The sequence below is a fragment of the Musca domestica genome, unplaced genomic scaffold, assembly GCF_030504385.1.
Source record: "Musca domestica strain aabys unplaced genomic scaffold, Musca_domestica.polishedcontigs.V.1.1 47, whole genome shotgun sequence".
Taxonomy (NCBI): domain Eukaryota; kingdom Metazoa; phylum Arthropoda; class Insecta; order Diptera; family Muscidae; genus Musca; species Musca domestica.
In genome coordinates this window covers 664,688-670,687 of record NW_026712338.1, presented here as the reverse complement: position 1 = coordinate 670,687, position 6,000 = coordinate 664,688, and positions in this window count along the sequence as shown.

The window sequence follows — 6,000 nt, the reverse complement described above, 5'->3', positions numbered from 1 at the left end:
TATTTATGCACTCCATCGTGCGGTCAGTTGTTGTAGTCCATTTTACAGCTAAATATAATCCAATGGTCATCCAAAATGCTAGAATTATTCCCTGTCCTTACCAGGCGTGTCGATTGGCTTCAATTGTGTGATCGGAAAAACATTTCGGTTTTTGGTTAATTTGAACCGCTAAATATTTTGCAATCATATCCAAAAGCAAGAATCCCCTCCGTACCTCTAAATTTAGACTCATCTATATGATTTGCTTGTCTACGATACTTGGCTATATTCATCAACGAAATCAGCATAACAAAGCCAGAAGTTGGTATGTTGGTATTTTTTCACACAAAATTAGTGGTCCATTGTACCCGCTGTCCTAAACTCTAACTTCATGCGAGATTTCCTTTGGATTCAATTTGTTAACTTTATAACGGCTGCAAAATCAGGAATATATTTAGTTGTTGGGCCATTTCAACCCCTAAATATATTGCGGGCATCTTTGAAAACAATAGGCCTACCCTTGTGAAAATTTTCGTGAGGATCGGACGATATTTGCAAGACTTATATAATATCCCCAACCTGTGTTGTAAGGTGAAAAAATATTACAAAATATTATAAGTCAAATTGAAAAAATCGCATGCGATAAAAAATATGAAAAAATAAAAAAAAACACAAAATACTACAAAATCTGTATTAACATCATTATTGGAATATTTTTCTGCGGTTTTTTTAGGTCTTATACTTTTATGTCAAGAGGGCATTCTGAATTGACAAAATTTGTCAAAATCGGTCCAGCCATTCTTGAGATATAAGCATTCTAACTAACATCCCCTTCCTTTGTATATACACATTGTATATATTTCGCTATATATAACCGATATTTTTACTATCGGCATCTACGTAACGGTCAGAATTGACCTGTTCGTCTATTTGTGATTTCGCCGGGATTAAAAATATTCACGGTTTAATGGAATATTTGACTTTTATTTAACACAAATGTTGTGGCCTATTTCACCCACTAAATATTACCCGATGACCATCAAAATTGGAAGGCTTCTGTCCAGCTCTAAGCTCTAGCCCCATGCTAACTTCCTCTTTAATTGGTCTATAATTGCGATCTGTAGAGCAACTGCAAAATCAGGATTTTTTCAGTTTTTGGTCCATTTCAACCCCTAAATATTATGCGATCATCTCCAAAAGAAATAGGGTTCTATTCTGACCCTAGCCCCACCTCCATTCTAAATTTCATGAAGATCGGGCCATAATTGCGAGCTGTAGAGTGATAACAAATTTACATGGACAGACGGACGGACGGACATACATAGCTAGATCGACTCAGCTCGGCGAGATAGGAAGATCCATATATACTTTCCTATTTGGGAAATCAATATTTCATGGTGTTACATAATTTTTGGCCCAATCAAACTTATAATACCCCAACACATAGTGTTGTAGGGTATAATGACAAATATTGGCATAATAATTGCAAAGCAAGGTATTGACTTACTTTTAGTGCAATAATTTGTGTGTTTAGTAGTTGTGTATTATAGAGATGATCATGGTTTGAGTTGCTTTTAAGATTAATTTTGACAATAAATTTGAAATTCAGTTTAAGTTTTAGTTGTTTTCCCCCTGAATCCTCCAATGCGATTTTTTTCACGCTATTAGTAATGGTCCTAAGATTCTAGAAATGCTAGTTTAACTCTCAGATATTGTCAGATTTGTATGTTATGCCCAAAATACTAAAGTAACTTCGCTGCAATTTTTGTCCGTTTTATAGTGCTAGTGACATAGAATGTGTTTTTGTTGTTATGTGTTGTTTGTCTTATTGCTGTGGTGTTACAGTTTTGTAATTTAACACTTTCTATGCGTTTAATTTTTGTTCTATTTAATTTTGATCGGATTGTAGGCTGTTCATGGAAGTGTCAAATATCTCGAAGACACATGTTTGATATTTGGAGTTCAACACGTGGAACAGCAGCTGAAAAGGTAAAATTGGTGAATGACACTCTAAAGCTCAGCATTGAAAAGGAATATTTATTTACCAATCAAAATAAATTTGAAAAATGCATAAGTTATAACTGCAAAAAAATAACAGACTTTTGGAAAAAGTCTCATAGCGTGAAACGAACTGATTGGATTTCTGAATATGAATGTTTTTTATTAAGAAAAAAAATATTCAGATTCTCATTTGGAAGAACGAGTACGTGGACGTCCACGATTGAGCCTTGAAGACTCCTCGTCTAGAACGAAACGCAGGAGAATAGCTGAACTGGCGGAAATAAATGTGTCCGCTGCAGAAGATTTGTGAGTTGTCATGGAAACAAAGTCACCCACAATTTTGCCAGCAAATATAACAGAAGTTATGTCGCTAATGGTAGAAGCAAACCTGACAAAACACCAATATCTCTAATTAAGAAGCTTCATAAACAATAAAATAGATGTTGACTTTTTTGCCGACTTATGACAGTATCTTAATAGAAAAAAAGAAGAGTTATCCCGAAATAATAACTGTAAATGATTCCAGTGCAGAAGTTGAATTACAAAGCTTACACCGCTCATGTATAATGGAACTGCAAAGCGATGTAATTGATCAAATTGTGGTTGTCCCAACAAATAGAATTGTACTAATAGGAAAATGGGGTTTCGATGGAAGTACGGGTCATAGCGAGTACAAACAGAAGTTTGAAAATAATAATTGCGATGATAGAAGTTCATTTGTAACATCATATGTCCCACTTCAACTAATTATAAACCCGGAAGGAACGGAGAATTCTAAAATAATTTGGAAAAATCCTTGGCCCTCCTCCACTCGCTACTGTCGGCCTATTAGATTCCAATTCAAAAAAGAATCGACTTAATTATCCATTGAAGAAGAAAAGTACTTCAAAGACAAAATATGCCTATTAAATCCTACAACTATTAACAGAAAAGATAAAATATTACACATTGATCACAAGTTACAGCTTACTATGGTGGATGGTAAGGTATGTAATGCGTTGACTCAGACGTCATCAGTTAAATGCTATATATGTAATGCAAGCACAAAAGAAATGAATAACATTGAAGCCTGTTTACAAAGAGAGGTTAAAACAAATAGTTATGAATTTGGATTATCGCCTCTGCATGCATATATTCGATTTTTTGAGTACTTTCTTCATTTGTCTTACAGATTAGAAATTAAAAAATGGCAAATTAGGTCTAACTTAGAAGAAAAAAATTAATTCCAAAATAGAAAAGAAAAAGTCCAATTGAAATTTCGAGAAGAAATGGGCTTAATTGTAGATAAGCCAAAAGTTGGAGGCAGTGGATCTTCAAACGACGGGAATACTGCAAGAGGATTTTTCAAAAATGTGAGCTTATCTGCGAAGATAACAGGAATTGATAAGGATGTAATTGAGAGGGAAGACAAGTATTATCTTCTGGGTACAATATTAATGTAGAAAAATTTAAGATCTTTGCACTGGAAACTGCTAAAGAGCTAACTAATAGATATCCGTGGTACTATCTTCCACCCACAGTACATACAATTTTAATACATGCTCCCGACATTATAAAATATGCCATGGTATCGATTGGGGAATTATCGGAGGAGGCCGCGGAATCTAGAAACAAAGATATAAAAAAGTTTCGACTAAATCATACCCGAAAAATTCTCGTGTTTCAACAAACACAGACCTTATTAACCGTCTTCTTCTGAGCTCTGAAGACGAATGTTACCAAACAATAAAAAATCTAAATTATTAAAACCTGTATTTGATTTACTTGAATAGCACAAATTTATAAATATCCATTAACAACTTTTATTTAATTTTATATTGAATTGTTATTTTATTTGGTTTACAAAAAATGTGAAAATAATAAAATTTGGAATTGATTTGTATAAAAAATACTTCTTTTCTTTAAGGTACCTTTACAGGGGGACTCTACTTGAAGGCGGGTCGTTCCAAATAATTTTCGGTAGGGTTATTCTTTTACCTTTTAGAACGTAAAATGTCAAATATCAAACATTCTTGTGTGGAAACGTGACAAAAATTGGTCAAATAACATTTTTTCACGAATTTCTCTGAAAATTGGTAGTTGTAGATCATAATGGGTCCCAGTTCGTGTGGCGAGTCATTGTAATTATAGGTCCACGTTTTGGTATGATGATCTTTGTCACATTTTTTCACGGATTTGCCTGAAAATTGGTATTTCTAGGTCATAATGGGTTCTAGCTCCCTTGGCGAAACATTGCATGTGTAGGTCCACGATTTGGTATAGCCCCCATAAAACGGTACCTCCCGATATTCGGCATTTTAATGGTTTTTGCCACATTTCTTCTAATGTTTCCTTTACCCGAAGTTTGGCCCGGCCGAACTTAATGTTTTTTTACTTGTTAGTTCTACTTTCATAAACTGCTGCACCGAGCCATTAAAAAGGGTTTTTTAAAAAGCTTTTTATACCCTCCACCATAGTATGGAGGGTATATTAAGTTTGTCATTCCGTTTGTAACACTTCGAAATACACATTTTAGACCCCACACAGTACATATATATTTTTGATCAGCATAAAATTCTATGTCGATTTAGCGATGTCCGTCTGTCCGATGAAGTAGAGCGATGAAGTAGAGCTGATAATTTTAGCAACATTTTTCACCGGAGTAGTTTCAAATTTGGTATTTGAAGTTCATAATGGATACTACAGCCTAAGACAGAAAATTGTCTCTGCAGGTCCACGTCTTCGTAGAGCCCCCATATAACGGTATCTCCCGATATTCGGTATTTTGACGATTTTAGCGAATTTATTCACCGGAATTGTTTTAAATTTGGTATTTAAAGTTTGTAATGGATACTAAAGCCTAAGACAGAAAATTGTCTGTGCAGGTCCACCTCTTCGTAAAGCCCCCATATAACGGTACCTCCCGATATTCGGTATTTTAATGATTTTAGGGACATTTTCACCAGAATTGTTTCAAATTTGATATTTGAAGTTCGTAATGGATGCTATAGCCTACGACAGAAAATTGTCTGTTCAAGTTTTAACGGATTTTATTGTTTTTAGAATTGTCAAATTCGACCCGAACTGAATGTTTTTTACTTGTTTTTTTCTCAGTTCAGTAAAACTTACCACCAAAATGAAACATATTGAATGTGTGTTTTCAGCATAACTTTAAAAAATCACTTCTTGCCCTAATTAACATCTTTTACATTTTCTTATTTGATACAAAAACTTCTAATCTTTTTTTTCAAAAATCATGTTTCTTCCCCCACTTCATTTCACGATAAAGAAAGTTAAGTTTTTTCGGAACGAACGAACTTTATCTTTGATTAATTTCCCCAACTATAATTAACTGGAACGTTATCGGAGTAGATAAGGGCAAAATATATATGTACATATGCATGTGTGAATGTATTTTCAAGTTAAATACAAAGGTCGCAAAAGTTAGCTGCAAACTTGTGTGTTTGTCTGTATATGCAGTCAATATTTAAGAAATAGTAAGTTGTTCTTCGAGCCAACAATTTATATAGAAATATTTTCAAATAATTCAGAACAGACCGGAAATTATTTTTTTTTTTCAGGAAATGAGTTCAAAAGCGCGGGTACATTCTCGACAATTATTTTTAAGCGAATAATAACCAATTAAAGAAAAGAAAGAATAACTTCTTGAGTGAAGTTTCTAAATTCAATTTGACTTTATCCAACGTGACTTTGTTCTTATCGTAAATCGAGTATTTGTCTCGATTAATATAATCTATAGTACAATTTATCCTTCTGAAGGTGGCTGTATTTTTCGTAAAACAACAAAGGTCTTTATGGTAACATAGTTTACGAGAAAGTGTGGCGGCAAAAATCGTGCCTCATTTTTGCCGCAACAAAATATTTTTTTTTATTATTGATTTTTTTCTTGTTTCCATTTTTTACTCAATTTTAAATAATAAATTTGTATAATGAATTATATTAATTTAATTTAATAGTAACTACTAAAGTCTTTTGATTATGCGGCTATGTTTTTTTATACCCTCCACCATACTATGGAGG